Source organism: Canis lupus, chromosome 30 (genome assembly GCF_048164855.1).
Source record: "Canis lupus baileyi chromosome 30, mCanLup2.hap1, whole genome shotgun sequence".
Taxonomy (NCBI): Eukaryota; Metazoa; Chordata; class Mammalia; order Carnivora; family Canidae; genus Canis; species Canis lupus.
In genome coordinates, this window is record NC_132867.1 from 37,190,373 (window position 1) to 37,209,482 (window position 19,110).

The following is a 19,110-nucleotide window of genomic DNA, read 5'->3' on the forward strand; positions in this document are numbered from 1 at the left end:
TTTTCGGCTTTATGGACCATTTGGTCTTTCTGCGGCTATTCAGCTCTGCCACTGAGGTGTGCAAAAGCAGCCATAGATAATATGTAAGTGGATGGGCATAAACATGTTCCAATAAAACTTTACTTATGGATTCTAACATTTAAATTTCTTATAATTTTCATGTGTCACAAAATATATTCTTTTGGTTTTTTTTCCCAATCATTTAAAAATGTAAAAAAAAAAAAAAAAAAAAAAAAAACCACCACTGTTAGCTCGTAGGCCATACATAAACCCCTGTGAGCCTGTTTTGATTTGTGGGCTGAAGTTTGCAGACCCCTGGTCTGACTTATCAGTAACAGAATCACTGTGCTTACCTCTAACCTTAATGCTCATGTACATTTTACTGTGTATGTGATAAAACCTACTCAAAAAATCTATTATGCTGAGTGAAATAAGTCAATCAGAGAAGGACAAACATTATATGGTCTCATTTATTTGGGGAATACAAATAATAGTGAAAGGGAATATAAGGGAAGGGAGAAGAAATGTGTGGGAAATATCAGAAAGGGAGACAAAACATAAAGACTCCTAACTCTGGGAAACGAACTAGGGGTGGTGGAAGGGGAGGAGGGTGGGGGATGGGGGTGACTGGGTGGCGGGCACTGAGGGGGACATTTGACGGGATGAGCACTGGGTGTTATTCTGTATGTTGGCAAATTGAACACCAATAAAAAATAAATTTATTATTTAAAAAAATCTATAAGGTGATTGACATTCTCGAATTTTCTTCCTGAACTCGTCCAGTGGGTCATCTTATAATGTCCTGGGTGCACCCAGTTTGGACCTAGCAAATAAGAAGAGAAAACTCCTATGATGAGACTTACATTTTCTCTTAACCCACTGTTTCAAGAGAAAAAGGAACTGTGGCTCACTCAACATCTCAATCTGAGTTATTTTTATAAAATGAAGACATGCTGGCTTGTATTCACAAAGCTTAAACATGGGGAAAGAAAAAGAATTCAGTATTTCATGATCTGAGTGAGAGCCATGCTAAAATCATTCAGCTAAAAATCCACAGAGGCACTTCAGTTTGCTCAGAACCAGTCAGACTTGCACTCTGGGGACAATAGGTCTATTATTTTATCTCAATTGGAGAAGGATGTACTGTGCCCTCCTCCAACCTCCTTCTTTGTTTTCATTAGGGCATGAAACCATCCCTTTCTTTTTTGAATTTTGACACTGAATATAAGGTGTCCTCCTAACTTTGGAATGGACCATTACTGGATGCCCATAGAAACAGTCTATGTGGGGTATATCCTTATCTTCTGTCGCCATAGGGTCCAGCCCAAATCTGGACCAGTCAACAGTCTGATTCCCACCCTCCAACAATCCCCTCAGGTTTAAGTTTGTCCCCCACACAATTCAGAACTAGAGGTTAGCTCAAGAACAGTCTAAACAGCCTTGGTGCACCACCCCATGCCTCTCTCTTGGTCTCTTTCCATTTCTCTGTCTCTGTCTCTCCCTCCCTCTCTCTCTCTCCTTCACACACATACACACACACACACACACACACACACACCCCAAAGGTCAAGCCTTTGAAGCCAGACCCAAAGGGAAAAAGGGAAAACAGGAATGAAGCATGTCAAATCATCATTCCCTCTCCTAAGCATCTTTGCTGGTTCTGAAACTGCCATCGGGCAATGTGCAAGAGCCTGGGCGTTCTGGAAAGTAAGCTAAGGCCCTGAGAATTTCCACCAAGGACTGTAGATACCACCCCCTCGTGCAAGGGGACCGGATGGCCTGGATTTCCCAGGCTAGTGCCCATTGCAAACATTCTGTCTTCTTGTCTTTTGACTGTACTCACAGATCAGGGAAGTAGACCATGGTCAGACGGTGTGTCCTGATTTGAGGGTCAGAACATATGGTCATAATCCTGCTGGAGATGAATTTTAAACATCGCTACAAATTGAGGCGAACATATATGCTCAATTCACCTGCCACCAAATGCTCTCTTCTAACTCTCCCTCCCACTTGGTGGGGATAAAGACTTCTGAGAACTTCTGAAGAGCCCAAAGACAGGTCCCATAGCTCCTGGGCCATTTAGGAGATTCGTAGAAACTCTACATGAGCCATCCTTTGGCCTCTGAAAGGCTTGAGATGAAAATCCTGGTGAATTATCCCTGTATTGCAGAAGATTAAAATCAGGAAAGTGAACAGAAATGAGGAGCTGGCACTTTGCACAGATAAAAGGCCACCGCACCCTCCCGCCCGCGTGGGCGCCCTCGGGACACCCTGCACATCAGCAACTGCCTCGGCCCCTCAATGAAGACATCCCCTGACTGATCCTGTCTCTCCAGTCAGGAAGAAAATCACGGGCCTCTCAACCTCCATCGTCAGCTCACGCAAGACACAGTTGCAGATCGTCCTCCAAATAAATCCCTTTCTGTTGTCCTACAACGTGCTAATTGCCCGTAATGAGCAAATTATAATAATTACGGACAGTTGCACAAAACCTTTGACTTAAGTAGCAATCCTTCACCCGTGAATTGCAGGGCCTTCCCTAAATATTAATTAAAAGCCACGCCAGTCACCTGACCCGAGACAGCGTTAGCCCACTCTAGAGGTGGGGAAGACAGAGGCGCAGAACGGCACGTAACTTATTCTGCACAAATTCATTTAAGTTACATTCCAGACATGATCTATAAGGAGTCAAAGAAGTGGCTTAGCTTTTCCAAAGAATGGAAAACAGGCAGCTGTTAAAATTTTTCCCATTTTCAAAGACACCGGGAAGGATGCTGATGGTGGAATTTTAAATGAAAACAAAGGATATATGCTGCATTTGTAGGGCGGTCTCAGTCGTGTGTGAGGGTGTCTGTCTGGGTGTCTGAGCGTTTATCAAGACTATGCCGCACAGTTTGCAAGGTTTGGCTGTCAGTTTCTGGTGGGATTCAAGATGACTTTTAGCTCGTCCCTGACCCTTTTCTGTCACTTCTAGATTTCTCACAATAAACATTTAAACTCTTATGATAAGGAAAAAAAAAAAGTTAAATGCTGTTTTAAAGTGTTTTTTTTTGTTTTTTTGTTTTTTTTTTTGTTTTTTGTTTTGTTTTGTTTTGTTTTGTTTTTTGAGGGCACCTGGGTGGCTCAGTGGCTGAGCATCTGCTTTGGGCCCAGGGCGTGACCCCGGGGTCCTGGGATCAAGGCCCACGTCGGGCTCCCTGCAGGGAGCCTGCTTCTCCCTCTGCCTGTGTCTCTGCCTCTCTCTGTGTGTCTCTCACGAATAAATAAAATCTTTTAAAAAAAGAAGATGCTTTTCGTTTTTTAAAAAATTAAGATATTTTTAAAGACTTCTCCATTCCCCGTTTTAAATCAGATTCCTTAATTTTTCGGATGCATCTAGGACATTTCCTTTTCCACTCTCTGCTCACAGAGATGCAATCCCCAGTCACCTCCACTCTTGTTTGTGGTGAATGAATACACCTGTCCCAGGTGGGACTCCCACTTAAGTTGCCTCCTGGCTAGAATGCACGGAGAAAGGGTGGGAATGTCCACTGAAGTCTGGAGACGAGGATCCCAGGTGTCAGAGCAGGTGCTCCCCAGGTCCCCGTTCAGATTCCGCAGGGTGGCTTTTGCCAGCCGCTGCTTTCCTGGAACCGGATGCATGCCCTCTCCTCCCTCTAAGCCACCCGGCTGTCCGGTGGTCAGGGAGAGGGGAGGGGGCAGCCAACATCAAAGACATAGCAACTGCCTGGAGAAATCCTCCCCTGCCAGCCCGGAGGTGTCGCTTCCTGCGGCAGGGCAGCTGCTCTCTCTTCTTGCCCTTCAACTAAAGGGTAACAGGTTCACACCACCCTGTAAACACCACCCTGACCCGCTAACACTCTTGTCCTAAACAAAACAGCAACCAGGCATCATGGGTCAACTCTGACGCCCCTCTAGGATGGGCCAGGTGGAAGGGGTCGTGTCCACCAAAAAAATCCACCTGCCACACCCCAAAAGGAAAGAGCCACCACCCCGTAATCCTTCAGATCTGGCCCTCCGGCCAGGTGGCTGCTGCTAGGGGCTCCGGGATGGGGAGCACTGGGTGGAGGGGGAGGGTCCTGGTATTGCTGGATGCCGCCGAGCACAAGCTGGCCATCTCTGCCTCCATCAGGATTCCAGCTGCACACGGAGAACAGGGGACACCGTGCGCTGTGGGCCTCAACTTGTCTCCGGCTTGTGACTGCAGCACTGTCCAGGCCAATCTGACGTGTTCTTGGAGATACAGGAATCCCAGGCTCTGCGCCCCCGCCCCTTTCTGCAGGGCTGTCCTGCCTTTGCAAGGAAACTTGCACAAAAGTCTTGTCCCCGTTCAGCCCTGGACAAAGGAGCAAATGGGAGCAAACACAATCTTTGCCCCACGAGGGTCACAGCCCAGTTGGTTGGAACCTGTCCGTTTTAGGGTGAGGATCGGAGGATGGTGTTCAGCCCTCCTTTCCCCGGACTGGTAGCCCAGGGTGTGGCCCCAACCCCTTCTCCAGAAGTCCTGGATGGCTACTCAAGCCCCTCACTTCCTCCAAGCCCACCCTGGCCCACATATCATGTTCTGCCTCTCTCCCAACAGAGGACCTGATGACAAATGCCTTTCCCAGGTGCCCCCAAACCTCCTACCCCACATACAACAGGCCTATGGAGGCTGTGACTGCAGGGAAGCTCTGGGAAAGCTCAGAAAGCCGGGGGGTGGCCCCACGGACAGTCACCGTCCACCAAATCGACCCTCAGGGAAAGCACTGTCGGGCCACCCAACTGTTGGGTCACTGGGCTGGCACGCTCAGCGACTGGGGACAGTGTTGGTAGTAATATCTATTGTCATTATCCCATAGAGAGGTGGGGGTTTTTTAAAGATTTTATTTATTTATTTATTTATTTATTTGAGAGAAAAAAAGAGAGAGAGCATGAACAAGGGGGAGAGGGAGAGGCAGGCTCCCCAGTGAGCAAGGATCCTGACATGGAGCTCGAACCCAGGGCCCTGGGATCATGACCCGAGCCTAAGGCAGACACTTAACCAGCTGAGCCACCCAGGCGCCTCTAGACAGGTGTTTTGTTGTCCCAAATATGGGACAGGAACAAAGCATGGACTGGGAATTTCGGGAGACTTGGATCCCCACCCCCTTCTGGCTCTCACCCTTGTGTAATGTAATATACGACTCTGCCTCAGTTTCTTCATTTACAAAGTTGCTGACAAGACACCTGGGACTTTTGCCCCAACTGTGAAATCAGCGTCGACAACAAGGTGCCTGCCACCGCTCAGGAACAGTTTCCCTCATGCTCTTCCTGCCATCAGCAGCCTCTCCCCTCTCCAACCCCAGAGCCGAGACCCCCCCACACACACAGGGTGCCCACCCTTCCTCCCCCGTCTGGCAGTCATGCACGGGAGACATAAGCCCCTAAATGCCATTTTCCAGGTGGCTGAGAAGAGACCATAGTCCTGGACCAAGGATGTCCGGGGAGAGGCAGGAACCTGGTCCCCATGGAACCTTATCACCCTGCGTCCTCATGCCTGCCTCTAGGATAACCCGGGCTGTGAGGGGGTTTCATCTCTGTCAAAGCTTAGCTGGTGCCTTCAGCTCAGCTCAAAATCTAGTGCAGGGAGAAAAAGTGACCAAGTTGGGGGGTGAGGCGGGAGGGTCATCTTTTTGGGCCACCAGAGAGCATTGCGAGGCAGCAGAGCCGCAAACTGGTGGGTGAAGAAGGACTGTTCGTTCTCACCGACATTAATCCGGGCCCAGCAGCATCAGCTGACAGTGAAATAACGATGTCACTGCCGCCCGGGCAGAGGCAGGCCCACTCGGGAGGCAGGAACCCACCCCTACCTCCAGGATCAGCCTTTAACTGGACACGCGCGGCGCCCCTGGAGCTGTGATGTCAGGGACAAAGACGACAGTGACAGCCAGCAGTGAGGAAGGTGGGCAAGCTCCGGGCGGGGGAAGGTGGGGGGAGGAGGGAGGAGGGAGGAGGGAGGAGGGAGTCCTCCCGGAGCCCGCACCTGCGTCTCAACCTGCGGGCGGAGCTCCAACCTGCAGGGTGATGACACACGGTCAAAGGCCCACCTAAAGTGAAGCTGGCCCCGGCGGGCCCCCTGGCTGGGCGTCCTGCTGACCTTGACGGGGCCAAGTCAACAGATCCCACCCCCACCGGGGACGCCGCTGGAGGAATGGCAGCCCAGCCCGCAGGAGGCTCCACACCAAGGTGGCGGGACCTGTACCAGCCCGTGGGCGCCGACGGTCACCGGGCTCTGCAGGACCTGTTAGTGAGACACTGGAGACGGTTCCAGATTCAAGTCTGTGTTCACTCCCTGTGGCTGCTGCGAGGCTAAAGTAACAGGAGTGGACAGACTCACAGCCTGGAGGCCAGAAGTCGGGTATCAAGGTGTCGCTCGGCCGTGCACCGTCCAAAGCCTGCAGGGGAAGACCCTTCCGTGTCTCTCCCAGGTTCCGGTGGTGGTTGGCAGGCCCCGACAGTCCTGGTTTGCAGCGTCCGTCCCCACACGGCCTCCTCTCATGTCCCTCTGACCCCGAGCTGTGGTCTCCTCCTCTCCTATGAACACCAGTCTTGTGGGATCAGCACCCACCCTAATGACCTCATCCTAGCTGGATTACACCCGCAAAGACCCTACTTCCAGGTAAGGTCCCATCCAGAGGTACCGAGGGCTTAGGACTCCGACCTCTATTTGGGAGGACACATCAATCCATAACTGAGTTCTTAAACCTGGTCTCAAAAGAAAGGAAGCAATGTGACTCAAAATCTTTCACCGCAACGTTGTAGCTTAAAAATATAAAGAAACGACCTGAAGGCATGTTATTTGGAATCTGTATTTGTTGGACTACTACGCAGCCATTAAAAATGACTATTGAGAGGGGCACCTGCGTGCCTCAGTCTGTGAAGCATCTGTCTTCGGCTCAGGTCATGATCCCAGGGTCATGAGATCGAGTCCCATGTCAGGCTCCCTGCTCAGGGGGGAGCCTGCTTCTCCCTCTGCGCCCCCCCCAACTCATTCTCTCTGTCTCTCTCTGTCTCTCTCAAATAAATAAATACATAAATAAATAAATAAATAAAATCTTTAAAAATTTATTTTTGAGGGAGTATGTGGCAATCTGACGATGAAACATTTCTGGTGATGTTGACCACAGTCGTGTGAAAACAACGCCTGGTGGGGAAGGAAATGAAAGCAGCTGAGTCGGTGGTGAGGGGTTCTGGGCAAATTTCCCTCAGCATTTTCATCTTAAACTTCTCTTGATAATCTATTTTTTGACTTAAAAGCAAGGAAGGAATGATCGGTGTGCATCATCTCTAACACTCCAGGGCTATGAGCTTAGGGAAGGCATTCGGCTCTGCAAACCTGTTTTCTAGCTGCAGGAGAGGATGGAACATGTGTCCCCCTCAATCTGCCGGCGGGTGCACAAGGGCCGGGGTGATTGGGATGGAAGGGGACCCCCTTGATGGCCAGGGCCACTGGACCAAACCTTCCATTGTTTCTGTTGTTGGAGAACAAGGCTCCGTTTCTGTCACTGTCCTTTCCGATGCCTGCGAGTGCTCTGTGACTTACAGATATTTGGGGCAATAAAAAAGAAGGAAGAAGAGGAAGGCTCTAAAGAGCACAGAATCAAAGCACAGTCAACAAGTAGACGGGGTGGGGGGTGGGCAGAAACTTCTGGACGTTTGGGGATCACGTGATTTCCCTGCCACAGTCTTAGAGCCAAACCGAGACCTCACTCCCTTCTGGAGCCCACGGCCCGGCCGGCCTCCCACCCTCTCCCCCAGCACGAGCTTCGTTCACTGTGCACCATGTACCTGCTGAGCACCCAGGACGACGGGAAAGCATCCCCCTGGGATTGGGGTGGCGCCATGGGCAACCCAAGAGTCCCCAAGGGAGACGGTCGACAGACAGCCTGCACACTGCAGGTCCGGAAGCCACAAATGCCAGGAGGGAAAAAATGAGGCAAGGAGGAGCCCCGTTGGATGAGGGGGTGTTTTGGCAAAGACATTGAGAAGAGAGGGCGCCAGGCTTTGTCCGTGTGCCCTGGAGAAAGAACGTCTCACCCACAAGGGCCAGCAAGTGAGAAGGCAGAGATGAGGGCAGGCGGGGGTAGGACAGCCACAGCAAGGGGACCGGTGTGTGAGACAGAGTAGGCTAGAGCCCTGAAAACAAAGATCCAGACCTACAGATTCTACTCTGCGTGAAAAGGGAAGATGCTACAGGGTTTGAGCAAAGGAGTGACTTTTTTTAAAGATTTGTAATGTATTTATTCATGCGAGACACATAGAGAGAGAGAGGCAGAGACACAGGCAGAGGGAGAAGCAGGCTCCATGCAGGGAGGCCTATGCAGGACTCGGTCCCAGAACCCCAGGATCACGCCCTGAACCGAAGGTAGACACTCAACAGCTGAGCCACCCGGGTGCCCAGCAAGTGACATTTTTTAAAAGATCGCTCTGACTGCTGTGTAGGGGACAGGTCGGGACAGAGAGAGAGACACAGTGCTGCTCCGAGGGCACAAGTGGTGGGAGGAATGAGAAGCGCCTCGCTAGGTTCTGGGCAGTTGTTAAGGGATTTGCAGATGGACCGGATGTCAGAGAAGAGAAGAGTCTCAAACTCAAGAGTTTGGGTCCAAGGACCTGGAATAATGGAGTTTCCGTGTCCTGATATTGGAAGACCTCAAGAGGAACAGACTGGGGAAAGCAAGGGGATGGAGACCGCAGGTAAACTGATCAAAACCGCCCCTGCTTGTTGAGTGAAATAAGTCAATCGGAGAAGGACAAACATTATATGGTCTCATTCATTGGGGGAATATAAAAATAGTGAAAGGGAATAAAGCGGAAAGGAGAGAAAACGAATGGGAAATATAGAGGGAGACAGAACATGAGAGACTCCTAACTCTGGGAAACGAACTAGGGGTGGTGGAAGGGGAGGAGGGCGGGGGGTGGGGGTGACTGGGTGACGGGCACTGAGGGGGGCACTTGATGGGATGAGCACTGGGTGTTATTCTATACGTTGGCAAATTAAACACCAATAAAAAATAAATTTATAAAAAAAGAAAAAAAACCGACCCTGCTTCCAGAATTGCCCCCAGCCGGCACTGTGACTTCCCAGAACCAGAACTGTGAGTAATTGGAGATGCTCTTCCACACGGGTTTTGTGCAAAGACATGAAAACACTGTTCAAAGGAGGGAAGATCCCCAGGGCATGATCTCCAACGGGGTTGATTTTTGGGTTGAGAAGAGAGAAGGCTCTTCTCAGTGCTTCTCCTAAACTAAACCCGCGACCGATTTTGGTTTCTCGCCCTGACAGGGAGAGAAGGACAGGTGGCTTAATAACCACACGGGTGCCACGGACCTGCCCCAGTCAGGGCCTTGGGTGTGTGGGTGGCCCGGCAGTGCTAGGGACCAGTAGCTGTATGATGGGAACGTGGGATTAGAGTAAAAACAACAGGCCCTTACCTGCTGTGGCAGGGGCCGGGGAAGCCAAGGTGGGCCGGGTCCCTGCAGCGTGGGCAAGCACAGGCCAAGCACAGGCCAAGCACGCCCAGCAGCCGAGGCGGGACTGCCAAGGGGAGCTCGGGGCACGATGTGTGGGAAGCCATCAGCAGGGCTGCAGAGCAGAAGAGGAAACAAGCTGCGGTTCACTGGGCACCCCTGCTCTGCCCCCAACTGCCTCGGACCACGATTACCTTCTGAGCCCCACGCAAGTTTGCAAAGTTGTGGTGGAAAATGCAGACTGTCAACACAGGCTCTTTTTCTAGCAGAAGCACATTTCTTGCAATACTTGAGACACACTTATCCTAAGAAACTATTGGCTATTGATCTGAAATTCAAATTTAACTGAGAGTCCTGTTCTTTTCTTTGCTAAATCTTTGGCCAGCTTCTACCAGAACTTTCCAAGGAAGGGGTCGAAGACAGGACGCCAGCCCCCTTGGAAGACAAGAGCCCCTGCTACCGTGATTAAGTGCTTACGGCACCAAGTCCAGCTCATACATCTAACCCCCCACAGCCGCGGAGGACGGGAGGCATTACTATTGCACTGCAGACGGGAAAACAGAGCTTCCAAAAATAACAATTTGCCAAAAAAATCCTAGAGGTGGGAATGATAATGGTAGCGAACACCTGCCAGGCGCTTGGAAGGTCAGGCGCAGCTCAGAGAGGTCCGTGCCTAAGACCTCGTGTAATCCTTTTTAGCAACTGCACGGGGAGCTGTGGTTGGACCCATTTTACAGATAAGGACATGAAGTCACACTGATAGTAAGTGGTCAGGATTGGACCCCAGGGAGTGTGATTACAGGCCATGCTCTCACCCCTCATCCTAAACCACCACCGAACACGACCTCCATCGTCTCCTGCCCTTGACAAGGTGCTATTTATTCATGCACACGAACCCCGCGGAGGCCAAGTGGCAGGTCCCATCACAAGCTCGTTGGGCTCCACTTGTAAGCGTTTATATCCTCAAACTCAAGACTGAAGGGCACACGTAGCACAGCTGGATCCAGTAAAATGTATGTCATCACTCCTTCTGCGACAGTGACAGAGCCGGGGCTTTGTTCTGAGAAATTCGGTCTCCATCTCAGAAACCTGCAGATGCTCTCCCTGGGGGCCGAGCAGCCTTCCGCTCCCAGGAGCCAGAAGAGGGGTGAGCTGCAGGCTCCTCTGGCAGAGAGCTCACCAGACAGGGAAAACCCCGGCAGAAGCTTCCACCCAGGGAGATGGAGGAAGGCAGGAAGAAAGGCCACCTCCTCCCTGGAGGCCACCTCTAAACCTTGCCTGAGGTTCACAGCTTCAACCAAAATGCACGAGTTTTCCGAGAATGGTCCAGTGGGTGCATCAGAGCTTTTGGTTACGGGGGTGGAGAGCCTGGGCGTTCTGATCCACATTTGCCACCTACTCGGCAAGGCCACCCCAACACCTGATGGCCAGTGCTACTCTGAGTCACTTAACAAACTAATTAGAATCAGGACAGGGTCAGGCATCAGCTTGTGCCCGCAGTGCTAATGGGGTGGCCATGAAGGACTCGCACTTGGCACCCGCAGAGCCACAGCCTGAGACCCACCTGGGGCCTCCCCGTGTTGATCCATCTTTTGATCCCTTGCTTCCCCGCCCCTGGGTAGAGGCGACCCGAGAGGTCTGTCCGAGTGGTCCAGACTCGCCAGCGCACTCGTCCGTCGTTCCCAGCTACGAGCCTGTCGCGGCCTCCTGGGCCGCAGGTGCTCACGACAGTGAGCCCGGAGCTGAAAGTCAGAGGGACATGCACGTGGATTCACACACTAGGGACGTGCACGTGGATTCAGCATCTCGGGTTCCAGAGACGCTGCTAGAAGCAGGACCGTCCAACCAGAACGCCAGCGCACAGGCGAGGACGGCCCCAGCCCCTCGGCGTCTGCACTCTGACCCGCTTTTACCCTCTTTCTCTGGGCGAGTTTGTAATTTTTGAGTTTTATATAAGTTTATGTTTCATTTACAATAAGATGAGGCGCCTGGGTGGCTCCATCGGTGAAGTGTCTGCCTTGGGCTCTGGTCTTGATCTCAAGGTCCTGGGATCGAGCCCCGCATCAGGCTCCCTGCTGCTTCTCCCTCTCCCTCTGCTGCTCCCCTGCTCATGCTGTCTCTCTCTCGCTCTCTCTCTCTCTCTCTCAAATACATAAATGAATAAAATCTTTAAATAAATAAATAAATAAAATGAGAAAAAAAACATTTCAAAACGTGGGAAAAAAGGAAATGAAAAGCAAAACTAAAAGAAATGACTAGTGAGGGCAGCAGTTGCCGACCCCTGGGCCACGGACTTCAGCCCATTTCACCTACAAAACACATCACGCCTTCTGCTTCCCTAATTTAATAAATCACGGTAAACGTGTGACCTGAAGTACTGAATCCACTTCTCTGTTCAAGAGGCTTTTCTCCTCGGCTGCTTTAAAATCACTCAGTGGGGGATCCCTGGGTGGCTCAGCAATTTGGCGTCTGCCTTTGGCCCAGGGCGCGATCCTGGAGTCCCGGGATCGAGTCCCGAGTCGGGCTCCCTGCGTGGAGCCTGCTTCTCCCTCTGCCCGTGTCTCTGCCTCTCTCTCTCTCTTTCTTTCTCTATGTCTATCATGAATAATTAAATAAAATCTTTTTAAAAATAAATAAATAAATAAATCTTTAAAAAAATAAAAAATAAAATCACTCAGTGGATGGCGCTTCGTCTGAGAAGTTGTGCTGAGCACATCCATCCCCAGGGGGACACGGAGAGCGGTCCTGGGGCGGCGGGCAAGGTGAGCCTGTGGACTTTATTCCGCGGCAGTGTGAGGCCACTTCCAAACCGTTTCTCAGCTGGGGCCCATTGTCCCCGACCTGCTGGGTCCTCTCCGCCACCGAGGAAAATCGCTATTAACACCCATCTCGGCGTTGGTGCAGGACGCGCAGGGCTCTCCAGATGCCACTGCCGGTGAGTCAATCCTGCATCAACAGAAGCAACTCGGAAAGTAGGCGGGCGCCAGGTGGAGTAACGGGGCAGGCCATCCCGCGGGCCAGGGGAAGGATGCTCATTCACAGTGACCTACCCAGCTTCTCTCTCTCTTTTTTTTTTTTTTTTTTTAAGATTTCACCTACTTATTCATGAGAGACACAGAGAGGCAGAGACACAGGCAGAGGGAGAAGCAGGCTCCCTGCGGGGAGCCCAATAGGGAGCTTGATCCCAGGACCCCAGGGTCACATCCCGAGCCAAAGGCAGATGCTCAACCACTGAGCCACCCAGGTGCCCCCTACCGAGCTTCTAAAGCCAGCATGCAGGTGACCAAGCAGGCAGGGGATGACCGGAAACAGCTCACCCTGGCTCGGCGCCCACCCCCTCTGGCCGCTCACCTGCTGCACCACCTTCACCCCCCTGAGTTACTGGGTTGATTGCAGGTGCCTCCTGCCTGCCCTCCCTGGGCCCAGAGAGAGTCCTTCACCATCAGTCTGCTGGAAATTACCCAAATGTCCATCTCCTGACGACCGGGTACACATAATGAGGTCCATCCAGACAGTGGAATATTATTCAGCCATAAAAAGGAAGGAAGCACTGACGCCTGCTAGGACATGGATGAAGCTTGGGAATCCGAGGAAATACGAGTGAAAGAAGCCAGTCACGGAGGACCCCGTGTTGCATGATTCCACGTCCATGAGGAGCCCAGAAGAGGCAAATCCACAGACACGGGAGAGCAGTGGTTGCCAGATGCCAGGGGACGGAGGGAGGAAGGGGTGGGTCGGCTGAGGGGGTATCTGGTTTCTTCTGGAAAAATGGTTAATGAACTAGAGAGTGCTGATGGCCACACAACATGTGAGCATACGAAAACCACTGAATCATACACTCCAAAATGATTGCAGTGATGACCCTTAGGTGACCTTTATCTCAATTTTAAAAACCAGTAAGTCAGGGGAGCCTGGGTGGCTCAGTCGGTGAAGCGTCTGCCTTCAGCTCTGGTCATGATCTCGGGGTCCTGCGATGGAGCTCCCTGCTCACCAGGGAGCCTGCTTCTCCCTCTCCCTCTGCCACTCTCCCCCACTCATGTGCTCTCTCTTGCTCTCAAATAAATGAGATTTTTTAAAAATTAAAATTAAAAAAATTAGAGTCACACCATGACATTCCTTTGATCCAGAGGCTCCCACCTCTGGATCAAAGGAAAGTCCTCTGGAAAGTCCTTTGATCCAGAGGCTCCCACCCTCCCTGAGGACTGGGCAAAGCCTCCCCATGACCTACAAGGCCCTCCCTGTGTGTTCCCACCCCTGGCCTCCTCCCTGCCCGCATCTCCTACCGCCTCCTCATCCCCACTGCTCTCCAGCCACACTGGCCTTACTCCTGAACTGGAATGGCCCAGATATGGCCCTGCCTCTGGGCCTTGGCACACGCCATCCCCTTTGCTTTAGATCTTCCCCAGGCTTTTCCATGACCTGCTCCCTCCTTCCAACCAGGTCTCATCTCAGATGCTACTTTGTCTCACACCTTGAGCCAAAATGCCTCCCACCCCCCACTATGCCCCATTACTCTCTTGCCCCTGCCACTTTATTTTCTCTTGGCATCACCCCTACTGAAACCTTACTTTTATACTTTTATTCTTTCATGTATTCAGTTGTTCAGTATCTGTCTCCCACACCAGCAAGCCAGCTCCAGGGCAGGGGAAACAGGTCTGGTCTACCCACTGCAGCCTCCCCGGGACCCAGGGCAGCACCTGGTGCCTACTGCAGATTCATGGTAGACACTAGATGAATAGATTTAGTAACATAATGCTAAATATTTCTAAACTCTATTTTTAGTATCAATGTTATCAATTAAAATGGCTGGTACTACCTGCTATGAAAGCCTGTTGGGCACAGGGTAACAGGGGTTTAGATGAAGGAAATATTGTTAGGTGAGCATGGGGAGAAGACCAGGCAGGGTGGACATGCAGGCAGGCAGCTAGTAGGTCGTGGGCTTTGGGGAAGACACAGGCTAACCGATGGCGCTCCCAGGAGGGACAGGGCCCACAGAGGGTCATGTCCTTGCTAGGCTTGGCCATTCGCATTTTTAAAATTCTCTGTCACTATGCCAGGTGAAAGTAGCATTTCGCATTAATTAACATTTCTTCACTGGCTAGCAAAGGTTGACTGCTTTTCAAATGTCTATCAATCATTCCCATTTCTTCTGTGATTGTCCGTCTTTGTTCAGAACTCCTTCTTTCATTGAACGCTGTTGGTTTAATTTGTGTCGAAAGTGATCTTAGGGGCACCTGGGTAGCTCAGTCGGTTAGGCATCTGCCTTCTGCTCAGGTCATGATCGCGGGGTCCTGGGATGGAGTCCTACGCTGGGCTCTCTGCTCAATGGGGAGCCTGCTTCTCCCTCTCCCTCTGCCTCTCCCCCTGCTTGTGCTTCCTTTCTCTCTCTTTCAAATAAATGAATAAAATCTTTTCAAAAGTGATCTTAGTAAGAGATGGATGCTGTCTCACACATGCACACACAAACACACAGAGATACATACGTGATATACATGTAGAGCAAAGAGAGATTTCTAGCTTCATTGTTTAGCTTTTAATTTGGTTCATGCCATTTTTGGATATATAGTGAGATCTTTTCATTTTTTTATTATATTGCTCCTTTGCTTCTATGGCTAAAATCCCTTTACCCTGAAAATAGATCAGTGTTCATCCATATATCATAACTTGTCTCTAGTTTTATTTTCTATATTTCACTTTTACACACACGGAATTTATTTGGTTGTGTATGATGGCCACGTGTACCCAAAACCTCTAAAAAGTTCCCACCAATGAACCCTGAAATTCCACTTCTGGAGTCCTGAAATGTCCCCTGAGGTGCATGACCGTGGACCAGGTGAGGGTAAGGGCTTGGGGTCCTGGTCACATCTCTCTGGATATCTGTTGCCCTGAAAAGCTTTGGGGGTCAGGCTAGATTTAGGTCACTTAGGTGATTAGTAACTGAAGGCAGCATTTCAACAACATGGAAGAGAAGGTAAAATTCCCATAACATTTAAAGAACAAAGTGAAGATCTCAATGTTGCTGTGAAAGCTACACTCTGGGGGAAAGTTGGAGAACCCCCATCCAAAGCAACAAATCTGAGATATGTATCAAAATGTACTTCCAGGGATGTTCATTGCTGCATAACTGATCTTGCAAAAAATTAGAAACAGCCTAAGATCCAACTCTTGTAAATTGGTAATATCACTTACGATATGATAGTACATACTATGATGAAGAGAGATTAATTAAAATCATCTTCATAAAAATGGTTTTAATTACACAGATGTCTGGGCGGCACAGTCAGTTAAGTGTCCAACTCTTGACTTCTGCTCAGGTCCTAATCTCAGGGTCATGAGATCGAGCCCTGCATCAGGCTCCACGCTCAGCTCGGAGTCTGCCTGAAATTTTCTCTCTCCCCCTGCCCCTCCCACTCATGCTCTCTCTCTCTCTTTTTCTCTCACCCAAATAAATAAATAGTCAAAAAATGGTTTTAATTATAATCAGTAATTTTTCAAAGTTGAATGTGATCACCAGATACTATTAAGTGAAAATATGTAGGAAGCATAAGAATATCCAGGTTATTATCTTAGCTCTGCAACGCCACGGAAACACGTGAACATGGAGAAAACAAATAGGAAGGAAAGTGTCTTTCCTTTCCAAGATGTGAACAGCAGCACAATCACTGGTGGTTGTTCGTTTCTTCTTTATACTTTTCTGAAGTTCCCATTGCTTCACAGTGATTTGAGGATTTTTCTACTAAGATAAGTAACCTGGGGTTTGTGGTTGATGCTGCTTGGCTGGGTACTTAGTTTTGTTTTTAAAAGAGAAGTGGGAGTGGTCACAGGGCTCCACCCACTTCCACAAATGGCCCAGGGAGAGTTCTGGAAATAGGGTCCATTTTATCTCTTTTCCACATTTTAGGAATAGAGATACATTCATGTTTTTTCCATCTGTCTTAGCATCACCCTTCACCAGTCTCCATGTCTGGAAACAGCCCAATGTAGTGTTGCATGTTCCAGAGCGAGGTACATCCCCCTCAGCTCCCCCTGTGACATTTACAAGGTGACTTGGAGTCACATTTGTCTGTTACAAGTTTTTGATCAGCTTCATTTCCAAAACTGAGCACTCAGCAGAGTAGTTCATGGTCATTAATGTGAGATGGGTCTTCAGAGCCATTCACTGGTTAGGAAACCTTAAGGAACACCATGATAGCATCAGCTGTCTTTTGGGGATGGGGCTGCTTGGGGATGGTGCCTCCTACACATCATATGTGCACTCTCTGCAGACATGGGGCTGCCCAGCCCCCACCCTCCTTAGCCCCCCAACCCCCCCTGGGGAGCAAACACCCTGGGACTACAAGGTTACCACAGAGCCAAGGAGATATGACCTCCCTGGTCCTGCCTTCTAGGATGCCAACTTGAAGGAAATGCTTCTGGTTTATGGAACACTGGATTACTCAATAACTCTTTGATGATTCTATTCTACACACACAGGAAAAAGATAAAACCCAGAGGGAGACAGGCAATTCAGGAAAACAGGAATAAAAGAAATTATTGTCGAAAGATAATAGGATATGAAGAAAAGTACCCCCAGGCTGATCAGCAGAAACATTTTAAGACAGCAGAACAGAATGGAATCTTCATTCTTTTCTCCACCTTACACTCACCTTCATTTGCTCCCCGCTTCATACACAACCCAGGGAAATGAGGAAAGCCATGGGCATCACTTCCTTGGCCTGGGGGTGGGGGAGGTCCCAGGACCTGTGGTAGAAAATGACCCTGCTGGGAAAGAAACTTTCCTCCTCTATCTTTCTAGGTTCTTTGGCTGGTAAATTGATATAAGATAAATTAACAAGAGAAAAACAAATTTAATTATGTATGTGCATGGGCCCCACAAAGACAATGAGACCCAAGGACAAGTCAGGCAATGAAGGCTTATATGCCATCTTGAGGTAAAGAATGGGATGGGGCTGGGTGCCTCAAAGGAAAGGGGGTGATCTGCAGGAGACAAGAAGAACAGATGCGTGATAAGCAGATGTTGGTCCTGCCATACAGATGGGTCATTTGGATAAAAGTTATGCCTTGGTAATAGTTCTCCTTCTGGGCCAGGCCCCCGATCTAAATTCCTTTAGGCAGTTTAAGAGAGAAGTTAGTTTCTTTTCAGTCTGTTGGGCCTTGGTTGACTTCAGCTCAAAATAGTCCACATGTCAAAATGGCACACTTTGGGGAGACTTGTTCTAAACCCCTTCAGCCCCTTTATTTATAATTCCCAGCCCTCCCTATTATACTACCTTCATTTTGCACATGCATACCTCGTTTTAATATGTAGTATGTGCCAAGCAAATGTGCAGACAAGCTGTGTAGGTGAAGAGCATAGGTGCTGGAAACAGATGGCCTGAATGAAGCCAACACCGCCTCTTACCATCTGTGTAACCCTGTGCAAGATGTATGACCTCTCTGTGCCTCAGATGGCTCAGCAACCAAACGGAAAGGATAATCAACCCACCTCATAGCTACTGTGAGGTTAAAGAGTTGTCACAAATGAAGCGTTCATAGTAAGGATCATGAAGCGTTAGCTACTGTTACTGTCTTGGTAGGCGTTCCCTCGCTGTTCATTCACCATAGTCCCTGATGGTTGGATGTTGATTAGCATTACCCCATTTCACAGCAGTGGAAACAGAGGCTCAGGTCTGTCTGACTCTGGAGCCCTTCCTGCTCCCTTCACACCACTAATATGCAAGAGGTGCCCCTGCGTGAAACTGTCTAACACCAGTTAGCTGCCTACTACCTCCTCTCACCTCCTCTCCTTTCTCTGTCCTCTCTCTGCCTGCTTTTCCATCTGTAAGTCAAAAAATTATAACATCTAAGAAAATCCAATAACGAACAAAGCCATCCACATGCCAATCTGTGTCCTTGACCCCGATCTCTCTCCCGAATTCCAGACTTGTGTGTTTAACAGCCAGCTCAACACAACCCTAGCATCTCACTCTCAGTGTGCCCAAAGCTGAGCTCCTGCTGTCTACACCCAAACTCACTGCCCCCACATAACTTCTATCCCATCTTCTGGTTGCTCAGTTCTTCCTCTCACTCTCTCCCAACACCACTCACATACCTCTAATTAGTCAGGAAATCCTGTTGGCCTTTCCTTCACATCATGTCCAGGACCCAACCCCTGTTCACCCCTCTAGGCTCAGGGCCTGGCCACCCTCAGCTCACACCTGGTTCTCACTCCAGCCTCCTGTCAGTCTCTCTGTTCCTGTCCTCATCACCTTAACTATATGGTGCCAGTCTTCTGCTCAGCAACCTGCATGTCCCCCAGTTCACTCAAACCTAAATGCAGACTCCTTGCAATGGTTTACAAGACCCTCCGTGATGCCTCTTCCACTGCAGCTATCTGTCCTACCCACTCCCTCTACCCTGGCCACTTTGCTCCTTGACTACATCAGGCCAGCCCCATCTCAGGGATCTTATCCCAGCTGCCCCCTCTTCCTGGAACATATTTAACCCTGAAAGCCTTCTGGCTCACTCCCTCATTTCCTTTAAGTTTTCTTCCATCTTACATTCTCATTGAAGTCTATGCTGACCTACCCCGTACTGGGCCTAATAGTCCCCCCAAAAACTCATACCTACGTGGAGCCTGTA

The 19,110-nt window shown here is 49.9% G+C and overlaps 1 long non-coding RNA gene across 2 annotated transcripts in view; it reads left to right on the top strand.

Moving 5' to 3' along the window:
• Nucleotides 1-19,110, top strand: part of LOC140621681 (uncharacterized) — a 28,318-nt gene that overhangs the window by 6,037 nt on the left and 3,171 nt on the right. The window contains exon 3 of one of the 2 annotated variants that reach the window (XR_012021458.1): nt 1,846-2,984. The exons of the other annotated variant lie outside the window; for it this stretch is intronic. This is a non-coding gene — a long non-coding RNA (uncharacterized lncRNA). Of the gene's footprint in view, nt 1-1,845; nt 2,985-19,110 lie in introns of those variants that run through there. 2 annotated transcript variants of the gene reach the window in all.